Source organism: Cynocephalus volans, chromosome 13, assembly GCF_027409185.1.
Source record: "Cynocephalus volans isolate mCynVol1 chromosome 13, mCynVol1.pri, whole genome shotgun sequence".
In the NCBI taxonomy this organism is placed as follows: domain Eukaryota; kingdom Metazoa; phylum Chordata; class Mammalia; order Dermoptera; family Cynocephalidae; genus Cynocephalus; species Cynocephalus volans.
In genome coordinates, this window is record NC_084472.1 from 67,021,274 (window position 1) to 67,035,414 (window position 14,141).

The window sequence follows — 14,141 nt, forward strand, 5'->3', positions numbered from 1 at the left end:
GTTAAGCCTGGCTGTGCCATGAACACAGTTGGTTTTTCCCCACACTTCTTCTTTTTTTTTTTTTTTTTTTTTTAATTCATGCTTCTTGTATACTTTTCTGCTCTTCCCATCCTGCCCTTTAGGTCCAATGCTTTCTTCTCCAACTCACTCAAATTATAATTATCATTTAATATGGATAATTACTCACAATAGATCATTTATATATACATCTCTCTACTGGCTCACATTGATTCTCTTTGCACCTTAGCATTCAATTTGTCCCATGATCATTTCCCTTATTTTAGAACAGTTTTTCATTCAACCAAAAACTATTTATTGTGTACCCAATATATTCCAGGAATAGAAAATGAAAAGGACTTCTACTTTCCCTCAAAGAGCTGCTACTCTGTCGGAAAGATAGATACACAACTAAATACTTTAATTAATTAATTATTTTAATTACCTTGGAGTATACTTCAACTTTTAGAGGACAGAGTATGAGAGATAGTAATATATCTATCATCACTACTTACCAAGCCATTGAATCATAAATGACATGTAAAAAGATTACATTGAAAACAAGAAACAATAATTTCTAATGTAGGAATTTGAGAAGGTATAAATTAATTAGTTTGTCAGTGATAAGCAGGCATGCAAGATTTGAGAGGTGAAAGGGACGAAGAGGGCATTATTCTCCAAAGGAACATACGGCCAGATGCATGGGCCAGATGCCTGGGCAAGTATTATTCATCCGTGTTGCAGGAGTGTTCTTCAGAACTACTCTCCACACTCTAAATTTGTAGACTCAAAGAGTTTTGTGGCATTTTCAGAAAATCTTTAAAACTACAGAATCTTTCAGGCACCAGACCTGCTTTGGCACATCAGGCTGTGACCTTTGGTGAAGCCTCTCTACCTTTGTGCCTTCAGATTTTCCAAAGCTTGTTTTAAGTCCTTAATTGCTATGTATGGTTTTAATGCCTTGAATACTTATACCTGCGTTAATTTTCCTGAGTGTGCCCTGAGAGACACAACACACCTCCATCATTTCTCACCTGAACTGTTGCATTGGCTTTGTAATTGTTCTCACCGACTTCACTTCTACCCCTTTATGGACTGTGCTCAACAAGACGGACAGAGAAAACCAGATAAAGGAGAACCATATCATGTCACTGCTCTGTTAAAGCCTTCCAATACCTTCCCATTTCAGAGGTAAATCTATTTTTTACTGATCTCATCCCCATGCACTGCCTTTATCTCCTGCTATGGTCACTTTATCATTTCTACCACACTGTCCTCTTCTCAAATACATGAAGCATGCTCCCTTTGCCAGGAAATCTCTTCTCTCAGATATTGACGTGTCTCACCTCTTTACTTCATTGATTCTTTTGATCAAACACCACACCACCAGAGATGTTGTTCATGTTTTTTTCACATTAAAAAAAAAAATTCTATACCTCAACACTCTCTGTTCCTCTAACATGCCTTATTATTATTTATTTTGTCAAGACACAATCACTACATAACATACGGCTTCTACTGTTATTGTTGTTGTTTCTTTATTATGTTTCCTTGAACTAGATTGCATGGCAGAAAAGAGCATTTTTTTTCTTTTTTGTAACTAAAAAGGAACTACGAATACAGTACGCATGCAATAAATATTTATTGAATGAGTTGTTCTTGCTCATGATATGTTTCTTGGATAAATTAACAATGTCCATAATAACCACAAAGAAAAACAAATAGAACCTACAGCTTCAGCACTGAACTTCTTGGAATTTCAAAAGAATTTAACTATAAGAAACTCCTTAATAAAACAATAAGGACCAGTCTCCCAACTCAGACTTACGAGAATCACATATGTTACTCAGGATAAAAATTTACCAATAATTCAAAGGACACAGGTGATCATAAGATGCAGGTGCAGCATCTCATGGAAGTATAGTATTGCAAGGGCAACTAAGACTTTATTGCTGCATCAGGACTACCTGACACTTGTTTAGCCTAGAAGCTCTCTAAGTAATGAATGTGGGACATCGTTTTTACAAAAGAAGACATGCAGTTATAAAATATTGTTATTTTTACTGAGATAACCACATGCTGACTCTGGGATTGTTCAGCAGATCGTGTACCATAAATCAATGAATTATAAATTCATTTACCGTAAGTAACATAGACAAACCACTTAAATAATGCTGAAAGCATTTTGTAGATAAAGATTCTCCATTATTTTTCTCCAGCAACTTCTATCAGGAATTGAAGGAGAAATTACTGTGCTTTTTCTTTCCTTCCTGGCCTCTTCTGTCTCTCTAGGCTTGTTGGAGTAGGAAGGGTGGGTTTAAGATCAGTGAATAAAACTGCTTCACACCTACCTAAATTAATGTGTGGGTAATCAATGAGAAGCAATATGATGCATGGTTAAGAATATAGATTCTGTGTCCACACTTCCATGTTTCAAATAAAGGCCTTACAATTTACTAGTTGCATGATCTCATTTGTAACATAAGCTGATATTAACTACTTCATAAGGTTGTAATGAAGATTAACTGGGTAAATACCTATAAAGTACTTAGAACTGTGACTCATACATACTGAAAATTTGATATTGGTTATTTATCATTAACACTTCAATACAGGGCTGACTGTTTTGCTAATTATCTATATATTGAGATCAAGCTTATTCTTTTGTGCCTTCAGAATTAGATAAATTTCCTAGATTTACTAGGAAAATGGGAATACACATGTTAGTATTCTGTAAGAATCCAAATTTTAGAAGTGTCAAGAATATTTTTTGTATGAAATATGTTTAATCATAACAAGCTATGGTCTCATCTGATTTAGCTAGAAAAATGAATCTTTCCCCCTGTAATCACAGACTGCAGGGAATCACAATTTAAATAGACCATAAATTGAGTCAAAATCACTTAATTCTTTTATCAGCTGCATGTGGTTATTTCTCTGTTCCCTTAAGATAAAAGTTTGATGATGGTTGACTTTAAATAGATTAAAATTCTTATCACCTGGTGATTAGATTTGAAATCATTTTCTGTAAAAAATTGAGGTTATATATTTTTAACTTTACAAGCTCCATGGCTGATTAGTTCGAATTTAAGTAATTAACCCTCCTAGGAAATGATATGAAACTTCTAATGGGCCTGGGCACAGTCTCTAAGCTCTCCTTGAAGACATCAGTAGGCCCGTACTGGACAACCATTTTGAAAGGCATTTTCTTCATAGAAAATAAAATATAATTTAGAGGCATGCAAGGATAGATTAAGGTCCACATGCATGAATTAAGAAGTTGCCTAGTGTTGACTACGTAAGGGATATCAGTTAGGAAGAAAATCCCATTTTACCTTGAATGTTATAACCAAAAAGAAATAACAAGTATTTAGATGATAGATATGCTAACTATTCTGATCAGATAATTATACAATATATGCATGTACTGAAACAACAAACTGTACCCCATAAGTATGTATATTGAAAAAAATAAATTAAAATTAAGAAAAATAAAAAATGATGGTCCTATTTCATTTTAATGTAATTTCAATATAAATGATATCCTCCTGTAATATCCCCATGAGAATTGAGAACTATCATACAAAAAGAATGTCTGCTTATTATAAACATGTGAACTGTAGCCATATAAAATTTAGTATCTTATGGTACTGAACTAGTATTTCAGAAATAATCCAGGCAAATGCTTCTTTCTAGTGAGAAATTTAATTAGGCAAAGTTGTCATAAATTAAGCAATGGTATCTCAGGGAAGATTTTTAAATGCCCTTAGGAAGGATAAAAACATTCCAATTAAAATCTATCATAATTCTCTGGTCAGTGAAACAGAAAACATACTAGATACATCAACAGGGAGATTTTGATAAAAGGAATCCATTAGAAGGGTTGGAAGAGTGAAAAAAAACAAAAAGGGAATATGGAGGTAACACAGAGATAAACGCTACCACCCCTAAGGTTGAGGAAACAACATGAAGAAATTAGGGTTTTTAGAATCTAGACACTTGGCAGAGGGGTCCTGCAGTAGCAGGGCTCAAGGTTCTGAGAAAGCTACAATTGGGGCAGCTGATACCTCTGAGGGGCTCCAGGAGGCTTGGTCTGGAAGAGCCAAAGGAAGCTGGAGGCTGTCCTGGGTCACCGTCCCTTTCTTGGATGATATTGAACAGGAACAGGAAGCAAACAAAAAGGCAGGTCCTTTATGTCCCCATCTGCCTCCCAAGCTCCTTCTACTACCCTCATTAGAAGATTCTAACAGGATCAGCTGGACAAGAAAATAATTAGTTTGTAGAGTCCCAGCCCTAGAAAGTCTGAACACAGTAGATTTGAAGGTGAGATGGAATATCTTACCATTTGCCACGGTCCTTAGAAAACTTATGCCTGTACACAAGTAGCTAAGGAATAAGCATCTGATCAGAAAACATCTATATATTTTGTCAAAATCTCAATATAGTTAGGAGAAAAAAGGTGGCTCTAGAAAAGGAGAAAGAAAAAGTACTTTCTCCCAAGTACATTAACATTTTATAAAGTACTTTTAATATCCTCAATTAATGTGTTAATCTCATTTAATACATAAAGATGATCATTTCAGAAAGTTGAGCAAATAAATTGTACGAGAATGTTCTCATAGGACATATTTAGCAATAGTGATCTACTTAGAAAAGCTGCCTTTCAAAGAGCAACATATTTTTTTAAATGACACTTTTACTTATAAAGTTAGCATATGTGAAAAGCTAAAAATCTAGAATGCCTAGGGTTTCTAAATATCCTAAATTGATATTTGCTTCAAGTAATTCAATTTAAATGTTACTCTAAGTTTATTTTACTTTAAAACTTCCCCAATGTCTATATTTGGGTATGATTTTGTTTAGAAAGCACAGCCTGCTATCAAATTTTTTAAAAAGAGAAAGATGTGTGTGTGTATACATATATATATGTGTGTGTGTGTGTTAGCTTTTTATTGAAATATAATTTTCAACCAGTAAAATCCACTTTGGTGTACAGTTCAATGAGTTTTGACATACATATATAATCATATAATCACCACCAAAATCAAGACACAGAACAGTGACAATACTTCCCCCAAACCCTCTTCATGTTCTTCGAGGCTACCAGTCCCTGACAACCATAGATATATTCCTGCCTCATAAAATGAACTCAGGAATATAACCTCCAGCGTTACTTTTCAGGCATGGTTTTATAAGCCAAAAAACAACTCTTTAGTATTATTAATGACATCACTTCATGTGATTTCTACCACTAGTTATTTGTATTGACTTAAAAAATATCTTCATCAGTCTTGCTAGAGATTTATCTATTTTGTTAATATTTTAAAAGAAACTACTTTCAGTTTGTTGATTTTTCTCTCCTATCTCATTAAATTATGGTCTAATTTTGTTATTTCATATAGTTCATCTTTTCTTTTATTAGTTTTTTGAGATGGAAACTCAAATGATTGATTTTAAGCTTTTATTTGTTACTATTATAAGCATTTAAAGCCATAAGTTCCTTCTAAGATATAAGTTTCTCCCTCATTTTAAAAATTTTTATTCAGTTTTGAACCATTCGGTTTGAATAATTCCTAATTTCCCTTATAATTTTTTTTCTTTGATCCATGCTTTTCTTTAGAAATGTGGATATTAATTTTTAAAAATATCTAGAGGTTTTCTAGATATATTACTATCATTAAGCTCAGATTTAATCCCATAATACTAAGAAAATACATTCTGTAAAATTTCAGTCTTTGGACAACATATGATACACATTGATAAGCATTTCTTGTGCACTTGGGAAGGAAGTAGATACACCGTGATTATGCTTACTGCTCTACAAGTGGTAGTTGGGTCAAGCCAAATTACCACGTGAGAGCATTGACCAAATATTCCATATTTTTACTATTTTTATCAATTTAGTTGTTTTATCAATTAATATGAGAAGACTGTCAAAAATCTCATACTGCAATTACAGATTTATCTTTTTCTGTCTTTGGTTCTGTTATTATGCTTCCTGGATTTACTCAATTTGAAAATCTCCCTCATTCTTTCTGATAGTGTTCCATATTTCAAAGTCTACTTTGTCTGAAGCTCATACTGCTATGCCAGCTTCCTTAAGCTTACCTGTACGAGATATGTCTTTTTCCCTCTATTATCAAGCTGAGTCCTAAAAGTTCGTCTCTTGTAGAACACAGTTTGATTTTGCTTTGAAAAAATAAGGAATACATTTACACTTCAAGAAGAAATACAAATTAGATTCACAGCGTTGGCCAGTTAGCTCAGTTGGTTAGAATGTGGTGGCAATAACACCAAGGTCCAAGGTTCAATTCCTCTACCAGTCAGCAGCCAAAGAAAAGAAAGGAATTTAGATGGGGGGGTGGTGGCTGGAGGAGATGTACAGATAGAACAGCATTTATAAATGCAGTAAGGTAAGAAATAGTAAGATAAGGGTGCAACTGGAGTGAGGGAAAAAAAAGGATAGAATGACTAATAAATGGACTAGGAAAGCACAAAATAACAACAGATGAAGCTAGGGATAGACATACATTTGGCCATGTAGGTCTTATCAAGAGATGGTTATTTGCTGCAATGTAATGAATTGTCCTGATATTTTTTCAGCTTTAAATAATCCATTTATTGTGCTCAATGAACTCTGCTGTCAGACATTTAGGAAGGGCACAGCAACTCAGGTTTTGTTCACAATATCTGGAATCTCAGCAGGAAAACAAAATCTGGTGGTGGGGACTTTGTGTGGGGGGCTTCAAATATATTCACTTGTAGAAGATGGAAACAAAATTATTCCAAATGTGAATGTCTAGTTGATACAAAACTATATTGCATAAAAAAAATTACAAAATTTTCTGGGCTATTTTTTCAAAACTTTTTTTTATAACTTTATACTTGAATTTTGGCTGAATAAATAATCTCCAGAAAATACCATCATTTATACATATATATATATAAAATTTTTATTAAATAAGAATGTGGATAGAAAAAAGAGGAGTTAAAAAAGGCATTTGAAGTTATTAACAACTATGGCCACTATTTCTGTCTTTAACACACATGGCAGTGCTGGTCTGCTCAGTAATGACAAATAGTAGTTTACAAGTGGATAATACAGCTTGGAGACATTTAACTAGATTTTGAATAATGAACTTATTCAGAGTTCCTCCTTGCCATCTCATTGTCTTTCAGGCAACAATACTATGCATGTACGTAACACCAATTGATAGCTAGAAATGGAAAAATAAAATAAATTAGTTTAGATAAACTGTAAATCATACACAAATTAGTATTACTAATAAATATAAGCCGGGTGTTGGGATAGAGCTTCTGTGACAAGTAAAGAACCTTAATAATTTAAATGTAATTTTTCCACTTGTTTGCTCATTAACAGACATATATTGACTACCCGTTGTGTACAATGCATTTCACAGTTATTTTGAAGGATATCCAGATTGGTCAGTTCTGATGCTTGCCTCCAAACCCTTACATTCCAGGAATTAGCAATTCACAGTTACACATTATTAATATGTATGTGTTGATATTTTCTTCATTTATATTGTATGGTGGCACTTTAAGAGCTAATAGTCAATATCTAACCCTTGTTCCTTCCCACCTAACTAGCCTCTGCGTTTCTTCCACTGGACCTTATCTTAATAATCCCTCAGAAACTACTAACTGGTTTGTGCCTTTGAAAGTTGAGATATTTTTATGAGTTTTCTAAACTCACTGGAATCACACAGACAAAACACTTTGTTTTTGTTAGGAATGCCTGGTTCACAGATACGTAAAAGTATAACATGGCACATTTTTTCCCAATCTGGAATGCAAACTGGTAAGACACAATGTAAACACTATAGCCGCCATTGCGGTATCACCTATTTCATGTTGTTAGTTTATACACATCATCTCTAATTCTCACAGAAACTTTCTTCATGAGTATAGCCTTCCCCATTTTACAGATAAAGAAGGTAAAACTCAAGAGGATTCAAATTTTTAAAGAGCACATATGTAGCATAAAGTGAAACTGGAATTTGAAATTGACTCGTTGAAAAGAAAAACTATTCTCACTGTAGTCTACCACATTTTCATATCATGGTGTGGTTGTGAGAGTGCACTTATCTACACAACTATCTGTGTGCTTGCTGATCCACTAGTATGCTGTTATGTTATTATGCCAAACAATCGCCTGTGTTGAAAAAACAGGATATGCTCTCAAGTGTTGCTATCTCTTTGTTTATTTGATGAGCAGGGGTTTGAGGTTACTTAGGAGCTTTGGCTTTGAGTGTTGTTCGCTGATGATGAGCAGTACTTCCACAAGATGATGCAATAAAACAAGCCTTGGAGGTAGTGACGTTCAGAAGAATTATGAATCAGTGGGTTCTGGAAGTCATACATTTCATTTAGGACAAGAAAAACTGGAAATTACTCTTCATTGTGGCTCTTTATAGATGATATGTTTGCTCCATGTCCATTATAAAATGAAGTTTACACGTGATTTAGAAAAAAAATGATTTATTTTTTTATAATGCATTACAGGGTATAAAAAATATTTTCCAATGCATGGTCACCCGATTCTCACACGCTGTAAGGTGGAAAGAAGGTGCTATATTACATATTATTACAGATGAGGAAAAACAAACCTGTGGAGTTAATATAAGCAAGTATCAATTTCTTCTTTCAGTGAAACATACTATGTTGAATATTCATGAGGTTGTATTGCACACTAGTGAAGGTTGCTGGTTGACTCCATGTATAGTCAGCTTGGTTTCAAAGCAGGATTCATCACTCCTTATGGTGTAATCTTTAAAAAGTTACTAAAACTCTTCAGTTTCTTCATCTGTACACAATGATTAACAACAACAACAATAACAATAATTATTATTATTCATAGAATTGCTAAGATAACCAAGGAAAAATTTACATGTAAAACACTCAGAATACTGTTTGGTGTGTGACCCTCAATACATTTACTAGTTAGTCAACTGTAACCTTGAAACAATAAAATAGAAAATAAATAGAAAAGCAAGACAAATATTCCTGGATATCTAACAATCCATCAGTTACTCTTTTTAATGTCTCGTTTCTGTATTGTTTTGATTTCCTCTACTATATTCCAATCTCATTCAATTTAGTAAACATACCCCTGTCAGAGGATTCTACTTAAAGCACAACTCTTAAAGCATACTTGGCTAAGAGACATTAAAATATTCTCCTTTAAATTAAAATAAATTCCTTTGGATGGTATTCCATGCACTCAGAAATCATGATGTAAAGTCCAGTCTACTCTTCCAACTTTGCTTATTATTACTCCTCCTGCCTTCTCCTAGGCTTCAGTCAACTCAAATAAATGATCGTCCAAGACTACACCTGCTCTGCCTATTCTAGGTGGAAATTTCTCCCCACACCACGGTTTGACAAAGGTTTTCATCCTTTAAGACCTGGTTAGGAGGTCCACTATTCATAAAGCCTCTCTTGATCCTCTTCAGAAGATACTTTTATCCCCATATTTCTGTTACTAACTTGATTATAAAACATCATCTGTATTGTACTCTCTTGAAAGTTGAATATGTTGTATCTTCCATAGAAGATGATGGAGAAGGTAACAAGAGATGTGTAATCAGCTTTTCAAGGTGCTCAACACAGCAGATAGTTTGGGACTTAATTTTTCTTATACAGCCCCTCTAAGCACCTATCCTTCTATAAGCCTCTATAATTGCATTCCCTACTAGATTGCCTTCTTTATTTTTATCCCCAAAGTACTTAGGAATAAGCTCGGTTTGATTGCACAGGCTCAAGAAAAGCTGGATATACTGATATCAAACTTAACTCATGGGAAAGTAAATAAAGAATACACATTTTATGATGTGACATAAAAGGACTGTTTTATTTTAAATAATTTATACAATTTGTTTTCTGGTCACTTTTAAATTTTGTGCCAGTATCTGTGACTATTAAGAGAGGGCACAAAAACAATTTTTCAATAAACAAACCACTGTAAAATAGCATGCCTCAGAGGTTGAAGAGGTGATAGACGCTGGGGACAAAGAAGAACATGTTGACTGAACAATTACTATGAATATAAAGGAACAGCTTAACTATATTGTCATATCGGTTCAGGAATAAGGACCTTCTGGAAACCAATCCATGTAAATGATAGAAGTCTGAAGGGCGTTTAGTTTATTTTTCCCAACTCTGAGGAGTTAAAGGCGTATCAAGAAAGCAATTACTTCTTTAATAACACACAAGAAAGTACAGAACTGGAGGATACAAGAAACATAATAAATTGTTATGTGTCTGACAGTTACCTGTATTTGTTAATTTTATTACCCTGTCTGATTTATTTGAATGATATAATTCGATTAAAGAAATTTGTAGGACGATTTAAAATAATTCATTAATAAAATGAACCAGGATAATTCTAAATTAACAAAGTGCCCTAGATTTATAGAGCAAGATTATTTATGAAAACACATTTCTTGCTATTTTAACATTATATTTTTATTTTGCTACTTTATTCAACCTTTAAAAGGGGCATGGGAATTCTAAATGGATCATACATTAACGATTAACTCGAGTCCTATATCATTTATTCTGTTATCTGTTTACCAATTTCTTGGCTGGATCCTTTATGGCAGAATGTGAGACATAGAAATAAGCCAATGGAGGAGAGAATGACAGGGAAACACAACACAGAAACTAACTCACTCCAGTACAGATGGATGAAACCAAAACTCTTCTCAAATTATATTCATTTAGGATTCAGACAATTTTAAATATTTTATCTATTTAACCCCCCCTTCAGCGTTGGAATTTCACATGACTCATTTGTATCATTGAAATATGCAAACACCATGATAAGATGCTATTATTTATTTCACTGCCAAAACATCAACAAATCATTTGCCATCACTTTAACAAATGTAGTGGGAGCCAGGATCTTCTTTTCCAATTTGTTATGATATTCTGAGATCAAGGAAAACCCATTCATGGAATATTTTTTAAAAGCCATAAAGCTTGAGAAAATTCCAAATTCCTAAGGGAAAAAATATGGAAAAAGCCGATGCAGTAGCTTAAGTGAATATTCAGGTAATGTCGAAGACCTAACTTTGTTACACACTGAGAATTATAGCTTATGGAGTCAGTTAGACCCACTGAAATATTTTTAATAAAAAAAAATAACATGAAACAGAAGAACCAGCATCTCCACAATATGAGTTGTTCTTTGGAAGCCCAAAGACACTGATCTATGATTATGTTTATAGCCACATTTTAATTATTTAATCAAATCAAAGTTAGTTACGGCAAATCAAACACCATATATGTCTGTTTTGCAATATGATGCATAAAATTGACAAGTGTATAAAAACAAGTACAAAAAATAAGATTTCCAATTCAGCACACCAAGCAAAAATTAGGCAACTAAAATGCACTTAGAAATACAAAGCTTAATTCAGGGTTTCACAGGTTTTGCATGTAATTATGAAATGCCATCAAGGTTCTGAATAGTGAATTCAAACACAGAAGATTAAAATTAAAAAAATGGCTTTATCAGATTAACACCATGTAACTTGGTACATTATTTGAATACATCTTACTGAATTAATAAAGCACTTGTGTTAGTAATATTTGAATTCACTTTATCAAAAAATATATATTAAAATAACTTGACTTAAAAGTCTTGAATCATCTCATTCTTTACTGACATGTGTCACCTCCTTTTGAATGCAGGCCAAATGTCGATATTCAGGTGATAAGGTCTGGCATACCATTAAATAAGAGATTTTAATATGTTGATAGGTTTCAATACTGGCTTTTAAGTAGGTACCTCCAGAGACCTCCAAAGAACATCTCCCAGCTATGCTGAGTCCTTCAGTTCCAAGACCCAGCATCTAGTTATTGCTAGAGACAGTAGGATGCCCCTAGAACACTGTCCAGCATGATCATTATCTTCTTTTTTTTTATTATTCAGTACATATATATTGTTAAATAATTTTAGTATTATCACTGAGAAGGCCTATTCTTCATTTGAAATGTTTTGTTTTTCCATTAAGATGTTGTATATTAAGTATATGTAAGCAGCTATCCATCCTTATCATTATACTTTGTTTAGTTTGGTGTTAAAAAAAGAAAGTACCCATTAGTAAATCACTGGTGCAAAATCTCTCAACAGAGAATTAGCAGATGAGCATTCTGTAAACTTAGGAAGAACTGGAGGGAACAGACATCCTGTAGGCAGCTACACGACAAACGAATGGTAAATTGTTTACCTCATTTATTTTCCTGACTTTTTTGCTTTTATAAATAAAAAGTCTTGACATGTATATCATACTTTCTGAGATTATTCATTCAAAGTGAAAGGAGTCCTATGAAGATTTATAAATAGGGAAAGCAATATAGCAGATGGCTAATCATTTCAAAAAAATAATCTTTGATGCATAGACTTTGAATTTAAGGACATAAAAGTAAGCATGATAATAAATAAATCAGTCAAGCCAAATTAAAAAGGGTAAATTTTATCACAAGCAATGTATACAAAAATATGTAGCATAACAATTAAAAATAAACTTTATTTACCATGTTTAATACATTTTTTTCTGTTCACCAATTTATGAAATTCATAGAATTGTTTTTTGTAGAGTGACATTTTTTCAATATAAAGTATTTAGAATTGCTATGATAATTTTTTCTATTATAAAAATGTATTTTATTTTCCATTTACTTGTTTTTTTTAACATATATGAAATTGAATTTCTAAGAGAGATGTAGGACAGTAATTAATCTATGTAGTTTGTAAAGCCTGCTTGAGTTGCAAGGTCTGAATTGTAGTAGACCAGATTGCTTTGCTATTTGAAGAACAGAATTTTTTTAACCTGTAGAATTCAGTACTTTTGAAAATGGTGGTAAGCAGATTCTGCTTTTTTAGTAATTCTGCTTTTTAAAATTTATTTTCTATGAATACACATTCATATTCTAAAAAGTACCCACTCACTAAATCAAACTTTATAGTGTATATGCAAGTCAACAGCAATTAGATATATTATAGGATTTTGCTTTATTTGTATGAAACACATAATAATCACTAAGCCTTCTGGTGTCACATGTGTGCCTGAGTATAAGAATAATTCAGAATGGTGTACTTTAGGTCATAAAAGTGCTTGTGATTTTAAAGCATTTTTAAAAGACTTTCCTATTCTAAAAGGAGAACATATTCCATAAAATTTTAGAAAGTAAATATTTGGGGAAGTAAATCTCAATACTAAAGAACATCCTGTCCTCTAAAAGGTGGAAAGAGTTGATATAAAGTGTGTACTTCTGTAGGTCAGTCTTTATCACTCTAAAGAAGAAAACATTTCTCTTAACTCAAGTTAGGAAATTATTATACATTTTATATATCTTTATATAAAAAGTTACAAGTAGCAAGCATATGACATAAAGAAATGGAAGAGTAACAGCAGTTTTGAAGAATGCATGCTTTTTACAATGTGTTTAATAAAAAGGATATTTTCCCAACTCAAATATCCAGTACTGACATGCAGGGTATTTTCTCACACTGTCAATTCAGTCATATGTCTAAGTGCTTAATCAAAACATTTCTATTGTAGGGTATGAACAGTAAAATACCTGATTTCAAAATCTATTTCTGAAACTGGGTATCTTCCTTTAATATAAAACTAAAAGGAAATTGGGGTATATAGGAAAGACCAAAAACTGAGATTTTTCTTATTGCCATCTGATAATTTTACTTGTTACTTTTTGCTGCATTTAATCATAATAAAACAATAGGTGTTCATAGTCCATAAAATCTCTAGCTGACGTGTTTCCATGGTCCACATTTCCACTTTTCACTGTAGCATGTTCAAAATCACTCAGGAACGCACTATTCTCAAGCAGTCTATATAATGAAAACAATGTACATGTAACACAAGGTCCATCCAAATTTGTGTTTTTTCACATATCACACAGTATACAATTATATAACAAAGACATAAAACAACATAGAAACAAAAGTGAAACTGACAGTAAAAATAAAGCCAGGATAGTCTTAATCAGGAACTAATTTCTTCTTCAAGTTTCCAGTAAATCTCAAAATGTATTTAAAAACTAAGGAGCACTTGGTGGCCAGCAACCAAATTACGAAATGAACATATCATTGT